This window comes from Vombatus ursinus, unplaced genomic scaffold, assembly GCF_900497805.2.
Source record: "Vombatus ursinus unplaced genomic scaffold, bare-nosed wombat genome assembly UNPS02014959.1, whole genome shotgun sequence".
Taxonomy (NCBI): Eukaryota; Metazoa; Chordata; class Mammalia; order Diprotodontia; family Vombatidae; genus Vombatus; species Vombatus ursinus.
Genome location: NW_020954737.1, coordinates 15303595 through 15321572, shown reverse-complemented (window position 1 = coordinate 15321572; position 17978 = coordinate 15303595). Strand labels below are relative to the sequence as shown.

General features: G+C 40.0%; 1 pseudogene; it reads right to left on the bottom strand.

Moving 5' to 3' along the window:
* LOC114030374 lies at positions 1-3650 on the bottom strand (annotated as a pseudogene).
* Between the last annotated feature and the right edge of the window lie 14328 nt (positions 3651-17978).

The window sequence follows — 17978 nt, the reverse complement described above, 5'->3', positions numbered from 1 at the left end:
TCAAGCAGCCAGTTCCCAGGGTAGTTTCTTTTCTGGTACATGGGATCCATTTTTGTCATCAGTTAAAGGAGTTTGGGTTTTCAAACACTGTGGAGTCATTGCTAAATGAGGATACATGGTTTAATTGGTAATTTTCCAGTTTCAGTCTCTCAAAAGAAATGCTGAGCTTTTGGGTTATGACTGACAGGTAAAGATTCCCTTCTTATACCCCAATACTCTCTGAGGCAGTTCATCCATCATGAAATCAGTGAAATTCCAAATAAGCTCTCCAATACATATTCTTTGTGCTTTTGGGACAGAACTAAATGATACTGCTGTAGTACAACTTTCTGATTTTCTTTGCTACTCATTAGAGGAAGGTACTAGTGACACCCAGGGATGACGTCTGCTCTGTACTGACTTTGTATAATTCACATAATTGGTTATTGATATGATAATTGGTTTCTGGTATAATTTACCAGCAGTGGATAGAGTGCAGGGCTGGAGTCAAGAAGACCTAAATTCAAATCTGACCTCAGACACTTAACTAGGTATGTGACCCTGGGAAAGTCACTTAACCTTGTTTGCCTATTTCCTCATCTCTTAAAAATGAGCTGGAGAAGGGAATGGCAAACCACTCCAGTAACTTTGCCAAGAGAACCCCAAAGAGGGTCAGAAAGAGTCATACACAGCTGAAAAATGACCAAACAATAAAATAATAATTTATACTAGTTCACAAACTGGATATTGAGCTGAAGCCTCACTTTGAGGTGTCTGTAATCATGGTACCAGGAGTGGTAGCTGGTTATACAGATCACATCATCTTATGCAGCCACAACATGATATGGCTTCATAATCCATATCAGGCTTAGAATTGGTCACAGGTCAGAGGATTCTGGGAAGATAGTGGAGTAGGTCAGAAAATTCCAAGCTCTTAAGCTTTGTTCACACCTCAGGGCAAACAAAGTGTGGGTAAAAATAAATAAGAAGAGGGGCATAACAGAGGGCCTCCTGGGACAACCAGAGATCTGAAGGAAAGTTTGGTCCCTGTGAAGAGTAAACACCTCCAGGCTAGGGTTCACTTAAACAACAAGTGGCAAGCCTTGGGGTTAGCTGGTTTGGGAGGCTGCCTCAGCCCCAGCCACAGGAACTTTTATCCCCAAGACAGTGAGGGGAGTTGGGCATCTGAGCCAGGAAAGAATGAGGGAACCTCTGCTGACAATGAATGCCAGACTCAGCTGTGCTGCAGAGAGCAGTTGGGGTGAGAAGGAACCAGCATATGCCCAGTGAGTGCAGAAGCAGTGGAGCAGGGTGTCCCTGGCTATGAGCACTTACAGGAGGCTGGAGGTTTGGCTTTGATTCCAGGCTAGTGGGGAAAACTGAAGATCTGAGGCCAGAGGCACCATCTCCCATACTCCAGGATTAGAGGTGATTACAAAAATTAAGCTATTACTACACAGGCAAAGGAGAAAGAATCCAACCATAGAAAGTTATTATGGGAATAGAAAAAAAGCAGGGTTCATCTTCAGAGGAGGATATTGAAGTAAAGTAACCCACTTCTACCCCAAAGAGTAACGTCAAATGGTCACCTGCCCAAAAATAATTTATAGAAGAACTTGAAAAAGACTTTAAAAATTAAATGAGACAGATTGAGGAAAAACTATAAAAAAAATAAGAACAATCCAAGAAAAACAAGATTATGAAAAAGAAAGTCACCCAATTAGAAGAGGAGATCCAGAATCTTAAGGAAGAAAATGACACCTTGAAAATTTGAGTTGGGCAAGGGGAAACCAACAAAGTTATAAGAGATCAAGAAATAATAAAGCAAAATATGAAAATGAAATGAAAAATGAATAGATGAGAAAGTGAAACATAAGAAAAACAACTGATCTGGAGAATAGATCAAGAAGAAGAAACATGAGAATGATTAAACTACCTAAAAGCTATGATCAAAAAAAGAATCTTGATACAATAATACAAGGTGGGGAAAGTAGAAATAGAAAAAATACATTGATCACCCCTTGAAAGAGATCATATGAAGAAAACTCATAGAAATATTATACTCAAATTCCAAAATCCCCAACTCAAGGATAAAATATTAAGAGCAACAAGAAAAAAAATTTTAAATATGATGGTGCCACAATAAGAATCACACAAGACCTCTTGGCAGAGACACTAAAGGACTGCGGGTCTTGGAACACTATATATCAAAGAGCAAAAGAACTGGGGTTCTGGCCAAAAATATCATACCGAGCAAAGTTAAGCATAACTCTGAATAAAAAAAAATGGACATTTGATCAACTGTCAGACTTCTAGAACTTTGTTAGAAAAAAAACCAAAACCTGAACTTAATAGAAGATTTGACATACAAGAGCCAAAAGAAACATAAGGTACATACCAAAGACTGATTAAAAGGGATTCAATAAGGACGGACCATTTACCTTTTATGTACGTACAATGTAAAACCTATGTCTCAGATTAGCAATTGGGTAGTTTGTAAGAAAGACTGAGGTAGACCTGAGTATGATATGACTTTAAAAAGTAAATTCATCTAGGAACAGTTAAAAAGAGTAATTATCTTATACAAATGAGGTGTGAGAGGAAGAACCAACACAGAAGAACTGGATGGGGGAGGAGGGCTGATAGTTCTGGTAACTTACTTTCATTGGTTCAAGAGGGAACAATACATATATATCTAGAAGAGTATAAAAGTCTTCTAAATTCAGAAGAAATAAAATGGTAAGAGGATAGGGAGGGGGGAGAGGATAAGGGAAGGATCTCTAAAGGGGTGAGTGAAGGAATAGGTTAAAGGGGGGTATAGAAGGATGTTTAGATTTATGGGAATGGGAGGATAGGGGATGGAGCCTTGTAGGGAGGGTAGGCTAAGTAATAAGAGAGCAAAGTAGGGTAGAAATAAAATAGAGGAGTCAGGAGGGATAGGAAATAAGAGATATACACAACATAAAAACAAAGATCAGGTGTAGAATTTGTTAAGGAAAGTATATGTCTATATATGTACGTATGTGTTTATGTATATATGTATGTGTATATATGTATATATCTATATATAAATATATCCACACTTAATTGTAGCCTTCCTAGAGGTGGAGGGAGAGGAAAAAAGAACAAAGTAAAAAGTGCACAGCAGAGAACAAAAGGAAACTTACAAGGAAGCAAAGAAAAGATGGACAGCTTTCTACACAACGTGTAGTTTATCATATAGGCTTTCTTGAAATAAAAATTTATTTGTATGTATTTTGAATCCTCTCTTTTGTTCTGCTGCGCACATGACATACTTTTCCCCCTTTTCTTACTTGATATTTAAGTTTCAATATTTAAGATTATGATATGTTTCTTTTTCTTTTTTCTACTCTGTATTTGAGTTCTGGTGTTTAAGTGTAAAGGAAAAAAAAAAAGAATTGGTCACAGGTCCCATAGGATCCAAAGCTTTTGCTGATCTTAAATTGGCAGGTGACAGGCACCAGCCAGAAAGGCTTATTGGCCATAGACCACATAACCACAACTGGATGATTCTTGTCCCTCCAGAACAGCTCCTCCATCACCTGTAGGTGGTGATTCAGAGAGATGTTCCCAGAAGTCACGGGCAGCATGAGCCTCACATCTGGACACTCATTAATGATTGTGATTCCACAGCAGTCACAGAGCTGCATCACCTCATCTTAGATATGAAAGTGGAGCAGGTCGAAATCCTTCATCAGCAGAGTCTAGTTGAATCCTTTCCCATGGATATCTGCATCCTTAGGCTTGTCAATCCTGTGGAAGTAGAAAGGTTTCCCAGTGATGAGAAAGGACTCTGGGTGACTGTTATAATCACATAATACCCACAGGAAGTGTGTAGATATCACACACTATCTGGGTTGCAGTCAGCACCAACAGGGTCACCTGCAATGAATACAGGTGAGCATGCTGTTCATGGATCAAATAAGACCACCATATCTGGAGGTTAAACACTTTTAGTTGGTCCTGAATACTCATCCCCTTGGCTTGCTTCCACTTTGCCCTCTGTCCCAGAGAAGCATTTCCAACTAGAAGTTCCCACTGCCTTGTAATCTTGTAGTTTATCAACTCTGTGCTCTGGGACACATCAGGGGTGGCAGCTGTCATTAGTGTAGAAGAGAGGAATGATATAGAGAAAAACAGTGGTGAAGCCAACATAGTTGAAGAAGTCAACATTTGTAGTCTAAATTAAATAGTGCTTGAGATACCAAGAGCTATTGGTCTTCTACTGGATGATACAGGTCAGCAGAGTATAAGTATTGAGGGTGTTGTTGATAACAGTAGTATTACAACACAATTCCTCAGGATTGCTATGCATCAAGCCCGCTGATGTTGGCCTCAAAGGGGAGGTAGTCACCCTCATATTTGACACATGGACTCCATTCACTCACAACACTGCGTGGTAATAGGTACTGTCAGTCCTTAATATTACCCTAGGGCATGAGTGCTGGGCCCAGCACTGAGGCATGAACACTTCCCACTGTACCACATTCAGCTTATGAAGCTACTCAGCTTGCTGTCTTGGCTCACAGTGTTAAAACTTAAATAGACTGACGATAGGGCCCGACTCCATTAGGGGTCTCTGGTACCAATGTTCCTGGAAGCCCTGGTTGTTCTCCTCCAAGAAGTCAATCCCAAAGAGCTAGAAGTCACTGAGATCCTTGCACTCATAACTTGGGGACTTCTGGGGGTAAGACCATCATTTTTTTCAGGGCCCATGCCCAGTCACAGAGAGAAGCCCAGAGGTTGTCCACTCAGGTCACCCACAGCCCATGGACCAAGGCTTTTGCTCCTCCAGCTACTGCCTGATTTTATTTTTAAAAGAAGTTTTATTGATCCCTTTTTACCAGTCATTTCCAGATAAAGTTGAGCATCTTTGACCCCCTCACCAAGGTAATAAAAGCTTAAGCAAAAACAACCTATACAATGACTAAATCTTACAAAATATTCAACCTTCTGCCCTATAGTCCTCCCACCAACCCCAACTTCTTTCATTTAGGAGGAGGGAGTCATATTTCATACTGTGTTCTTCAGGACCAGTGTTAGGTATCACACTTTCTCAGAAGTTGTCTTCCTTGTTTACATTACTGTTGTCATTTTGTATGTTGTTCTCTTGGTTCAACTTATTTCACTCTGTACCAATTCCTACAACTCTTTCCATATTTCTCCAACTTTCTTACATTTCTCAGTTCTTGGTGCCCAAAATTTTAAAAGTACTACCCATTTTACACTTTTATGAAAGTATCGAATTACTTGGAGAATGGTATTAATTAGTAAAATCTGTTGTCATTGTTGCTACTTAGTGTTTATAAAATCATTATGACGATAATATTCTATTATACTTGTATAGCACATATAGAGTTCAATCATTCCCTAACCAATGGGAATCCACTTTGTTTCCAGTTCCTTCTTACCGCAAAAAGTACTGATATATTTTATTGTGTTGTTTTTGTTGTTGTTCAGTCAGGTCTGACTCTTCATAATCACATTTGGGGTTTTCTTGGCAAAGATACTGGAGTGATTTACCATTTTCTTCTGCAGCTCATTTTATAGATGAGGAAATGGAGGCAAACAGGGTTAAGTGACTTGCCTAGGGTCACACAGCTAGTATCTGAGACTGGATTTCAACTTGGGAAAATGAGTCTTCTTGACTCTTGGCCTGGCACTCTATCCACTGTGCCACCTAGCTGCCCCTTTTAGTATATATAGGAAAGGGTATGAACACTTCAGTCACTTTCCCACATAAGTCCAAGTTGTTTCCAGAACAGTTTAACCAATTCACAGAGACAGTCATTGGAAAACTATGGTTAAAAAAGGTTTCATACATAAAATAAATTTTTAAAGAAAGGCAGTTCTGCCTTCATGGTAAGCCTTGCTTAGGTTAAGAGGGTATGGAGAGATGGCATTAGAAATAGGTAGAGTCAATGGTAAGTAGGTGAGCACTGGGTTAATAAAATGTTGGAATTTGTGTCAGATTTTTTTTTCTTACAAACAACGGAAAGTGCTGTGATGGAATGTTTAGATAAAACACAATGCATAAAAGATGCCTTCATTTCAATTTTGTACATTTGGAATGGGAGGCATTCATTTCCCAGGTAATACCACAGCCTCTATCACATAAGCAGGAGCCTTGGGGTTTGCTAAAGACCACTGGAGAAAACAACTCACTATAAATTTGGTAATCATTCTGAAAATCACTCAGTCAAATAAGGAAAGAAATTTAATGTTGGGTCTACATGGGAGATTTTCCACAATTTGGCAAGCAGCTGCTGCTTTGTTATAATTTCATTTTCATGAGCTACCCCCACCCTTAACCCCAAAAATGTCATTACCAAAGGGCCTGTGGAAGCCATTATCATTTCAACTGCTCCTCTTCTATTTCCTTTGCTGGCTTTTTTCCCTTTGCGTACCTTCTAATTAAACATTTTCAAGGCCTCAGTTCTTGGCTCTCTGTCCTTTCACTGTACTCTCTTCTTAGGCTTAATTCCTTCTCATGACTTCAGCTCTTACTTGTATCCTGATGACTTCCAAATCTTTATCTTGAGTCCTTCCCTAAGATAAAGGACCTGAACTCCACTCACTTCCCAATTCTGTACTTGGATTTCCTGAAATCCAACAGTTGCAAACTAAATTCACCATCTGTGGTGGGAGTAAGAAGTACCACCTCTACTAGGTTAGTTTTTTCTCCTAACATACAGCAAAGCTCTATGTGAGACTTACTTGGCCTAGGTAGAGAAGATCCCAAAGTAGGCAATATCACTCCATGGTGGGGAGGGGTGGGGTTGCTGGAACTATCCAGGGTGGCAGTAGTAGCCTCTGGTGCAATTGGGGAGGGGTGTTGAATAAAAATAAAGGGGTGGGGGAAGCATAAGGAAAGAAGAGAAGAGAAGAAAAATTTGAAAAAAACATTCGTACATTTCATTTGTTTTGACAGAGTTAAAGTCATAGTGATTACATTGTTTTCCAAATAAACATACAAAATGCAAGTTATAACCAATCAGTGGTCAAGCCCACTGACAGGTCTGAACAAGCAAGTGTTGGCAGGCAAACTTGTTGCGCATTGTTGGGAAGTCCAGCATGCATAGGCAGAAATAGGTGTGTGTAATGACTTGTGTATGATACAATACTATGTGGTTACATGACACAATATTGTGCCATTAAAATTTCAATGCAGGAAAAAAATCAGAAATTTACAATAAATTATTAAATTTAAGATGCATAATTTTAAAAATTACATATTTTTGAAATGATGCTAAAAAATAGTTAATGAGTTAAAGATTTCCAAGGGGGCACTGAATAATTTTGTTTTTTTTTTAAAAGGGGGCAATAGACCAAATAAGTTTGGGAACTTCTGGTCTAGGGAATTAAGACCCAAGCTGTTGCTGTGGTTTCCCTGTTGCCTAGGGCATAAAAGGCCAGTCAATGACCAGTCAGTGCCCTTCTACTTGATAGCAGTCTCCCTGCCATGTGATTTACCATATCCAACACATCCTACTGATCAGATGTGTTTTTTTAACAGACAAAATGGAAGGCTGCGTCTACCTGAACAAATGCCATATTCTGTTATGAGTATCTTTCTCATGACATGGCTAAGTAAAGCTACTTTTGTTAACTGTTAGATGGATTGGAAGTATTTCATTTTGTTCCAGTCCTGGACCTGGAACACCAAACTGGCCTGAGTCAAGTTCAGTCTTTAACAATTGGTTATTACCCATTTAGGATCCTATTGGAATGAGGGAGTGGTTCATGTGGTCAGAGTCGGAGAAGGGCAATGAAAAGAAGTGGAGCCCTGGGTGAAAGGATGATCTGATGTGGCTGCCATAGGTGACCCCTGGCAGGACAGAAAAGGGGACTGCATTTACCCAAAGGATTAGCTGAGTGAATGCTAAAGGAGGTGGATGTGGAGTTTAGATAAAGTTAATACCAGGAAAAGTATTCTTTTTTTTAAATTCAAAACTTAAAGCGCCAAATAAAATAGGAATTTCCATATATATGTATGTATAGAAATATATATGTAGTATGCATATATACATATATATATAGAAATTCCTATTTTATGAAATTCCTATTTATGATCATACTTTTGGAAGTAAATATTCCCTTTGTTAAAGGTCAATGTGATATATATATATTCATATATATATAAATGTTTCAATATATGTAAGCTTCATATATATACATATATATGTTTCAATTAACCTTTTTTTCTAGGCAATTAGGTGACAGTGGATATAACTTCTGGGCCTAGAGTCACAAAGGCCTGAGTACTAATCTGATGTCAGACATTTAGCCATTTGCGTGACTTACCCTGACAAAGTCACTCTGCTCAGTTTCTTCATCTGTAGAATGGGGATAATAATAGCACCTACCTCATGGGGAGTTCAGAGATCATTTAATCTAGCTACATACATACACATATATGCACATACATACATACATGTGTGTATGTATTTATACACATACAAATATATAATACACACACATGAAACATTGACCTTTAACAAAAGGAATATTTATTTCCAAAGCTATAATCACAGATACATAAATTTACTCCCACAATACATGGGAGGTATAATCTCCCTGTCCCCTTGTACCACCTCAGTCTTTGGGGAGGGGAAGGGGATTAGGTTCATAGTTTAGCTCCTTTCCCAAAGAGCACATAGTTCTATTAAAAGTCCAAAGGCCCCCCTCAGGCTTGAGTCCCAGGTACCCTGACTTCTCAGGATTTCTATCCAGGCCTGGCTAGTTGCACCACTCAGTCTTGCAATCCTGGCTCCAACTTGGGGATCACCTCCTGGGGATCATCTCTGGCACCTGAAACTGAGGACGAACAACACAGAACAGAAACACACCCCTTTCCCACTTCCTTGCTGTTCAGTAATTTCAGTTGTATCTGACTCTTTGTGACCCCATTTGGGGTTTTCTTGGCAAAGATACTAGAGTGGTTTGCCATTTCCTTCTCCAGCTCATTTTACAGATGAGGAAATTGAGGCAAAGAGGGTTAAGTGACTTGCCTAAGGTTAGCCAGCTAGTGAGTGTCTGAGGCCAGATTTGAATTCATGAAGATGAGTCTTCCTGACTCTAGACCCTACATAGGTGTCTACATAGGTCTACATAGGTGCCCTCAACTCCCTGGCCATTTCTCCAGTGTTGGAATAGAGATAGGCAGAGGAAGGAATTTTTCCTCCCCTCTCAACAGGTCAGTGGATGTAGCAGACAAGAGTGACAGAAAAGAGCAGCCAAAAAGATAGTGGAAAGAGAGGGACTTACTTGGTTGGTTTCACCAATTTTAAAGACTCAGGTAGCCAATCAAAAGAGATTATCCTATGCACCCACAAGGACTCTGCGGGCTTCACTGAATGTGTTCAAATGCCCTTCAAGGCTGGCTCTGTGTTAGAAACCTAGGTTACACGTAGTAAAATAAGATTGTACATGAAATTGTGAATCTATTATGTACAGCTTATTTTTCTTTTTAAAAATATAATTAATTCAACAGGTAACTTTGGAAGATGACTTATCTGTGATTCTTTCTGGTTTCCCTTTTGTTCTATGAATTGAAAAAAAAAAGCTTCAATGACCCTCTTTTATTTTTTTTAGGCCATTAAGTGAAAGTGAATATAACCTCTAGGCCTACAGTCAGGAAGACCTGAGTACAAATTTGACATTAGACCCTTAGCCAGTTGTGTGACTTACCCTGAGAAAGGTCTACCTCAGTCTACCTCAGTTTCTTCATCCATAGAATAACAATAATAATAGCACCTACCTCACAGGAAACTCAGAGGTCATTTGGTCTGACCCTACCTGATCAGGAACTAACTCTACTACATATCCAATGCTGTAGTGATGGAGAACTCAGTATGTTACAAAGCAATCCCTTCCACCTCTGAACAGCTCTAATAATTAGCTATTTCTTCCTCATACCTGTCAACTCTGAAAACAAATGACCAAAGAGTCACAAAGGTTATGTAACCACTGCTAACTGAAAAATAAAATACCAGAGAGCTCACAGAAGTAATGTCCCATCTGCTAGCTCTGACAAACAAAATAAATAACTAAAAAGGCACAGCAGCTATGCAAACACTGTTAACTCTGAAAATACCAAAGAGTTCCTGTACAACCATAGTTAACTTTGAAAAATAAAATAAAATAAAGGTAAAATAAAACCAAAGAGCTAACAGTGGTCATAAGCAAAAAGCTTTCTTTATTCCTTTGGAGGTGGGAAACTAGACACATGTGCCTCTAGGAGGAGACCCAGCTTTAGTAAGGCCAAGCCTTGATGAATATAGCAGGAGCTCCACAGTGAGCTGTAGCTGTGACAATGAGGGGTAACAGCAACAATGAGACAGGTCGGATTCAGAGCAGAGCTTCATGTCCGGAAGGTGGGTCCTGCAGGTGTTTGTCCAAGATAAGGGACCACCTATGATTTTGCTGCAGCAGAGTTCATCCAGAAGGTGAGAGCAAAGGATTGTTGTTATGCCAAGCTCAGGGCACAGCTTGTTTTCTGGACCTTAGCTTTGGAAAACAGGGTGTCTCCTAATAGTAAAAAGAGAGGAGTGCTCTTAGCATAGGGTTGACATACTGAACTTAAATTTACTTCTTTACAACTTTTACCTATTACTCCTAGCTTTTCCCTTTGAGACTAAGCCAAATAAATCTATAATGTTTTTAAGTACTAATCTTTGCCCAACATCACCTCAGCTTTCCCAAGGAGAGCTCTGTGTTTTAGGTTTATGGTAATGGGGATGGAGATTGTTTACCTTCATTGAATACGCAGAGGACAAGGTGCTCTGTGTGCCAGATGATGTAACTCATGCTGCTAAGGGCTATACTTGCATGTAATCAGGTATGCTGAAACTAGCTGGAAGTGGCTCAAGAGAGTAATTGTTAAACTTTCTATGAGTGTTCTACATCTCAGATATTGACAAATGCTACAAATCAGGGCTTGGTTTATTGTTTTGTTGATTGTCTAGATTCTAGACCTAACTAAGAAAGTAATGGATAAAATGTTAATAACTCAGATTAAACTTTAAAGTATGTCATCACTATATTTTTCCCCTTGAAAATTAGCCAATTATTTTTAAAAAGCCAGTTATAAAACATTTACCAGCATACCATTGCATGTAATGCCCAAGTTGCTTCTTAAAAGATTTCACGGTAGGATGAACATAACTGATAACACAAAGTGAATAATGCTGGTGGTTAAAAAAAAAAAATCTGCTCGTGCAGGTTCAGTTGGATATCTGAGCTAAAGGAGTGGAATTTTTTTTTTAATTGTGTTGTTACTCCCAATCAACAAAATCAGGATGTCTGTGCCTGGCTGGCCAAGTCTCCCTCCTGGCTCAGCCTGAGAGTTGTATAACCAGGCTAATGAGGATAGTTCAGACAATCTGAGGGGCACTTACAGGCTGGTGCCTTTATTTAGTACTTTTGGAAGAACCTCGATGGTGCAGAGGATATAGCTCCAGCCTTGTAGTCAGAAGGACCTGAGTTCAAATCTGGTCTCAGATACTTGACACTTACTAGCTGTGTGACCCTGAGTAAGTCACTTAACCCCAATTGCCTCACAAAAAAAAAAAAAGAACCTCCCCATGATGGTGTGGACATGTCCAATGGCACCTTTTTGAAATGACCACAGATAATCTTGATTAACTATCAGCAGGTGGGACTGCCCTCAAGATGCACTAGTTGGTTGGGAGCTGCCCCTTGACACCTCCTGGAAGACTGGTTTCTTGGCTGCTCCAAGATGAATTAGTTGTCTTAGATTTTTGGGAAAATGGATGTGTGTTACACAAAGTAATTCCCTGGAGCTGGCCTATCAAAGGAAGCCAATAGACCTGCTCAAACCTTTCCTCCTTTTCTACCTTTCTTCACCTAAGAGCTCACCCAAGAACCATGGCAGAGGCAGACATGCTCACCTGAATAGCCTAAGAAAGGAGTTCTTCCTAAACTCTATAGGCCTTCTAGGAAGCAGCAAGAGAGTCGAATGCCCCACAGATAACTCCAAATTGGAGTGTTCAGGGGTCTAGTCTTCTATTGAGAGAAGGGGAATTTCCTGAACAGAACAACCCAGGAAGTGAGAAAAGCATAACACATGGGGCCCCATGTATGTAAGGTGGCATGGATCCAATTTGATATAAGTTCCCAGGATCCATGGCCATAAACAATCTCACTGTGCTCGCATATCATTATGTAGCCAATTTAATGTAAACATTTGAGTTTAGCCAGTAAAAACCCCCACTTTGCTTGCACAGGAGCTCATGGTTGGCATGTTGTCTTGTTTCTCTATAAATCAAATGCCCACTGGTCGGTGAATGTGGAATTGTAAGCTCAGAATGCGAAAGCGCAAAGCTGTGCTTGTTTCGACCTGCCATCATGGAGAAGAATAATTAGGGGGATGCTGTAGGAGCTGGTGCTCCTATTCTCACTGGCCCCTGCAAGGTGGATGCTGTAGTTGCTGGGCTCCCCCCACCCTGTCTCGAAGAATAAAGTAAATTAACCTCTTATCATGTCTCTGCAGTCATCCTTCTGTCTGCCCAGATCTAGAGTGAACCTGCTAGGGGCTGGAGCTGAACAGCTCTTGTGTTACACCCCACTTTGGGGAGACGTAGCGACATGCATGACATGGAGGAGTGAGGTACCTGAACTTTGTCTTCTGAATTACAGTGAATTATGTGAATGGTATGGGTTGGAATGATTGGGGGGGGAGGGGAGTGCTTCTCATGCAGTCCCAAATGTATTCCACTTCCAGGAGAGTATGAGCTCTCAGTCGTACCACAACTCTTGGTGCAATGAAAGAGAGACTCTCTGGAATATTAGTCTGGCAACTACAAGTGTGTGTCCCTTCAGGAGTCAGTGGTACCATGACGCTTGAAGTCTCTCAGGTTTCCACTGGGTTAAAATGAGTCAGTCATCATCAGAGAATGTTGGGAGTATTGTCAAATCATGTTCAAACTACGAGGTGACACTGTGTGTAGAGTTTGGAACCCTGTAGAGAATTAAGATCCATCGGAGAAGGAGAATTGTGTCTTTATTTTATTGTGTTTTCTGCACTGTTTATGGGCTTCTGGGATCCTGCACCCAGTTCATGCCCAAAATTTAGGGAGCTAGGCAACAGAGTATTATTTGCAACTGCAAACTCATTGAATGGTATAGCAAGGGAGGCCCTAAATTGTAGCAGCTAATCCACAAAGTGGGTAATAATCTGGAGATGATCCTTTCTAATTAAAAAAAAAAAAGACATTACCCTTGAGCTACCCCGCTGGGGCCTATAGGGCCAATTATTTTACTACATAAGGCAGGGCTCTCCCTCTCCCCCCAAGACTTATGATTTCATTGGTGTAGTAGGGTGTGCCTCGTAAGAAAACTTCCTGTACTAATATAGATCAGCAACTAACTGTTGTGCAACGTACAGTCTTAGAGATTTGCCTACGGTCATGCACTACATATCAGAGGCAGGATTTGAACCCAGGCCTTCTTGACTATATTCTCTATATACTGGCACCAGGTAATGAGGATTACTCCTAAGTAGATGTGGGGGGGGGTGGAGAATGGGGAGTGGGACTCCTAAATAAAATCATTATTTGATAACCTGAAACTCAACATGTAGAAAAATGAACTCCTTATTTTCATAATCATCACTACCACCATTAAAAACCTGCTCCACCTCATGGTATCACCAGCTTCCCACTTTTCCAGGCTTATAACCTCAGCAAACATCTTTGACTCTTCCCTCTTCCTCCCCGCCCCCACATCCAATCAGTTGCCAAATCCTGCTCATGCTACCTCCAAAATAATTTTTGGCTCCTTTCCACATCCACTATGATTTCCCTTGCCAAGTCTTACTTTCTTTTCCCCTTACTGCCATTAGCCTCATAATTAATCTTCTTATATCCAGCCAGTCTCTTCTCCAATCCATCCTACTTTTTTTTTAATGCAAAGTTCAAATCATTTTGCTCTTTAACTTAAAAATAGTTAGTAGCTCCAAATAAAGTATAAACTCTCTACCCTAACATTTAAAGCCCTCTACAACCTAGCTCTAATCTGTTCCCAACTCACTTCACTTGACTTGCGCTCATATATTTTATGTCTTAAGTAAACTGAATTACTCTCCAACCCTTTTCTTGCTGTGCCTTCTCTCACCACAGTGCTTTTGCCCCTCCCATCACCCATGCCTGGAATGCTTCTTATCTCTATTGAAATCTCTCTCTTCCTCCAAAGTCCAACTCAAGTGCCACCATTTTAAATAAAATCATCTAAGAGACCTTATCTCCCAGATGAAAGTAATCTCTTCCTCACATTTCCCACACATAGCGTATTGTCTTGATCTCTCCTTTGTAAATATCACATTTCCACCTTTCATCTTGGTTGTTTATCTACATTTGATTTTCAGGTGCAGAGTAGATTCTTTACATATCTATCTTTGGATCCCAAGAACTCAGTACAGTGCTTACACATATTAGGTGCTTAATAAATGTTAAATTAAATTGTAATTAAATGGGTCAAAAATGAATTCAGATTGTTGGGGATTAAAATAGGTTTAATAACTTTGTGAAACAAGCCTTTCCCCTTGTAATGGGAGCAAACATATGATCCCCTCCCCCAATTGTAGGAACTTGGCTTTTTCCCAGTAGATCACCTATGCTGCCTTGGTGCTAAAAGACTTGGTACTTAGGGATTATATACTAATGTCTTGGCCTAACTGATGACAGCAGGGAGAAGGGGATGAATCAAAGAGACTTGTCATTACAAACGCTAGTGTTTCTACTCTGCCCATTATTTTTGCTGTGCAGGCCATAAATTCTGCTCTCATTAATTCTCATTTGAATCACTGGAGAACAGTGTGCTGTGTGGTGCCATGTTCTCCTCAAATTCCACAAGGTACTCTGTCTCATCAGGTATTGGATTATTTTTCTTTGTTTTGCTGTATTTATTCATAGATACCTGAACTTGTTTACTAGATCTGGAGGATATATTTTCTTCTGCTGTTACTGTTTTCCCCATTGATTTATCTGCTTATGTTCAAAATTTTTGAGTTTTCTTCTTCCTGAAATCTTTAGTAATTTCGAGTTTTTTTTTTCTGCCTTATTTTTCCCTACCACTCACTTTCTGACTCCCTCTCCTGATTGTGGTTTCCTTCGGGGCTAGATACAAAATCATCTTAGCCACCTTCCATGCTAGTTCACCAGCCTAGGTCTTTGCCCCAAGTAACTTTTGAGTGGTCAGAACTAGCCCCAGTTGGATGCTTCATGCTTAATGGAGTGCTGCACAGCTTCCTTTTTACCTCTTTTCCCCACATACTCATGGTGTCCTGTCTTGCTCCCTATTCCTTAGTTTTATGACCCTATATTAGTTTGTAGCTTTGCAGTACTGGTGTTACGGGATTGTCTGTCCTGACACTAGTTCTGCTGGTATTACAGCAGGACAGACACTGTCCTGGCACTGTCCTGCTGGTGTTATAGGGTTGTCTGCTGTAGCACTGACAGTTCAGAGATTTCAGTGCCAGTAATACAGGCTTTTGCTCCTGAAGGCTTTGGCTGTACTATCTATTGCAGCCAGGGGAAATTTCCAAAGCCTGGAATCATGTTCTCTAGGGCACTGGAAAGAGGTGGGAAGAACATGGTGTAGGGTTGTGTTTTGTTGAAAGCCTTTGTGTCCTTGGGGTCTAGCATGGGAAAGGAGGGTCACTTAGTCAGCTCAAGGTCAGTAAGTGTCAGTTCATGAGTTTAGTTTTTTTTTTCTTTTAAACCTTTTGGATTCTAGGCATCCCAGACCATGGTGCAAAATTTCTGTTTTGGAGAGGTCTGAGGGGTTGTAGGGATCAAAGAAAATGTCTAGTCTTCCATCTTATTGCTCACATGACCCAGAAGTCAAAATCAAAGAGGACTGGTAACTGGTACCAAGAAAATCTGTTCACTCAATAGAACTTAAAAATAGTGACCCCATCCTCAGAAGATGTCTCTCTTCCTCTATTGAACCTGCTCTTAGGTAAAGCAAACAACTTAATTGCTATTGCTATCTAGAGTAACTAACTTCTTCATTACTTCCACTCTATCCCCAAACATTCACTAAGAAATCTCTTCTTATTTGCAGAATCGAGGGTGGTAACTAGAGAATAGGTCATAGGTCATGCCTGGTGGGAAGAATAAGGAAGTATATGGTCCTAGCTTAATGAAGAATTGAAGGCCACATTCTAAGAGTGAGGGCCAGGGGAGAGGCTGAACACCCAAGAAGCCTCCAAACCTCATTAACAGTATCCAAAAACTGAAGTACAATACTTAGCAAAAACTAAGTACTAGGGGCAGCTAGGTGGAGCAGTGGATAGAGCAACTAGACCTGGAGTCAGGAGGACCTGAGTTCAAATTTGACCTCAGACACATAACACTCACTAGCTGTATGACTCTGGGCAAGTCACTTAACCCCAATTGCCTCATATATATAAAAAACCAAAAAACCAAAACTAAGTGTACTTGCATTTAAATAATCATACAAAAATATTTTATAAAATACTGCAAAAGGATGGAAGATTCTGAACAATATTCCCTGACAAAACAGTATTAAGCCAGTAGAAAGCTTAGCTTGAGTCCCAACAAAACAATACCAACCTGAGAACAGATGAAACTGGGAAGGACAACAAATATACAAAATGGAACATGTCTGCCAATGCTTCTGTATCAGTCTAGTCTTACTAGCTACGTGATCATTGGTCAGTCAGCCAACAAGCATTTATTAAGCACCTATCATATGCCAGGCACTATGCTAAGCACTGGGGATACAAAGAAAGACAAGACAGTCCCTGCTCTCAAGGTACGGTCAAATGCAGGAGACAACATGCAAATGACTTTATACAAACGATATATACAGGACAAATTGGAGATACGCAACAGAAAGAAGGCTCTAGAATTAAAGGGCATCAGGAAAAGTTTCCTGTAGAAGATGGGATTTTAGCTGAGATTTTACAGGAGGTAGAAATGAAGGAGAGTGTTCCAGGCATGGATGGCCGGTGAAAATGCCTGGTCAAGAGATGGAGTTTCTTATGTGAGGGTGTGTGTCACTGGATCACAAGGTACTTGGGGAGTTGTTGGGTATAAGACTAGAAAGGTCAAGAGATTAAAAGGGCTTTGAATGTCAGAGGATTTTATATTTGATCCTGGAAGTAACAGGTAATCACTGAAGTTTATTGAGTAGGGAGACATGATCAGACCTGCACTTTAGGAAGGTCATTTTGATAGTTGAGTGATGGTCTGGAGGGGGGAGAGACACTCATGGCAATAGCCTAAGCACAACCAGATACATGTCAGAGTTCAGACTAACTGAGGAAACAGCAGATTCACATCTCCCATTTAAGCTTGCTCTGGGCATATTCTCATTGAATGGAATGGTGGACAAAATCATCCACACCATTTAAATTATTTTTCTCTTTGTGTGTGTATGCATGAGCAAATTCATCTGTCAAGTATAATTAAGTCTAAGTTAAATATCATATATAATGTAACTCCATTGTACAAGGTGCCTCAATAAACGCAATCCCAGAGGCAGTTTTGTTCAATGAGCCTTGGATTATCAATATCAAAGGAGGCATGAAACAATGTTCACTAAAGGTATATGCCAGTAATAATGGATGTTCCACAGAGTCCAAAGGGAAGATGGGTTTCCATAGCAAGGCTCTCTATATTTTTCTGTTTGCAAACTGCAAAACACTGATTGTTCAAGCTGCAGAATACTACAAGGACTTGCCACAATAAGATCTATAGTCATTCAAAAGAAATAGGACCAATGCTCCACAGAGGAAAAAAAAATAAGTGAAAAATGTATATTAGGCAGAATGCAATGGAATAGATGGCTCATTTTATCTATCTTCCCTCTAGATTTGGTTAACAAAATAAATACTCCCACTCAAGTGAGGTCACCAGTAAACTTCTTTGATCTAGCTACTTTTCTTTTGGAAATCATTAGTTTTCAAGGGATACTGATTAGGCCCTTCA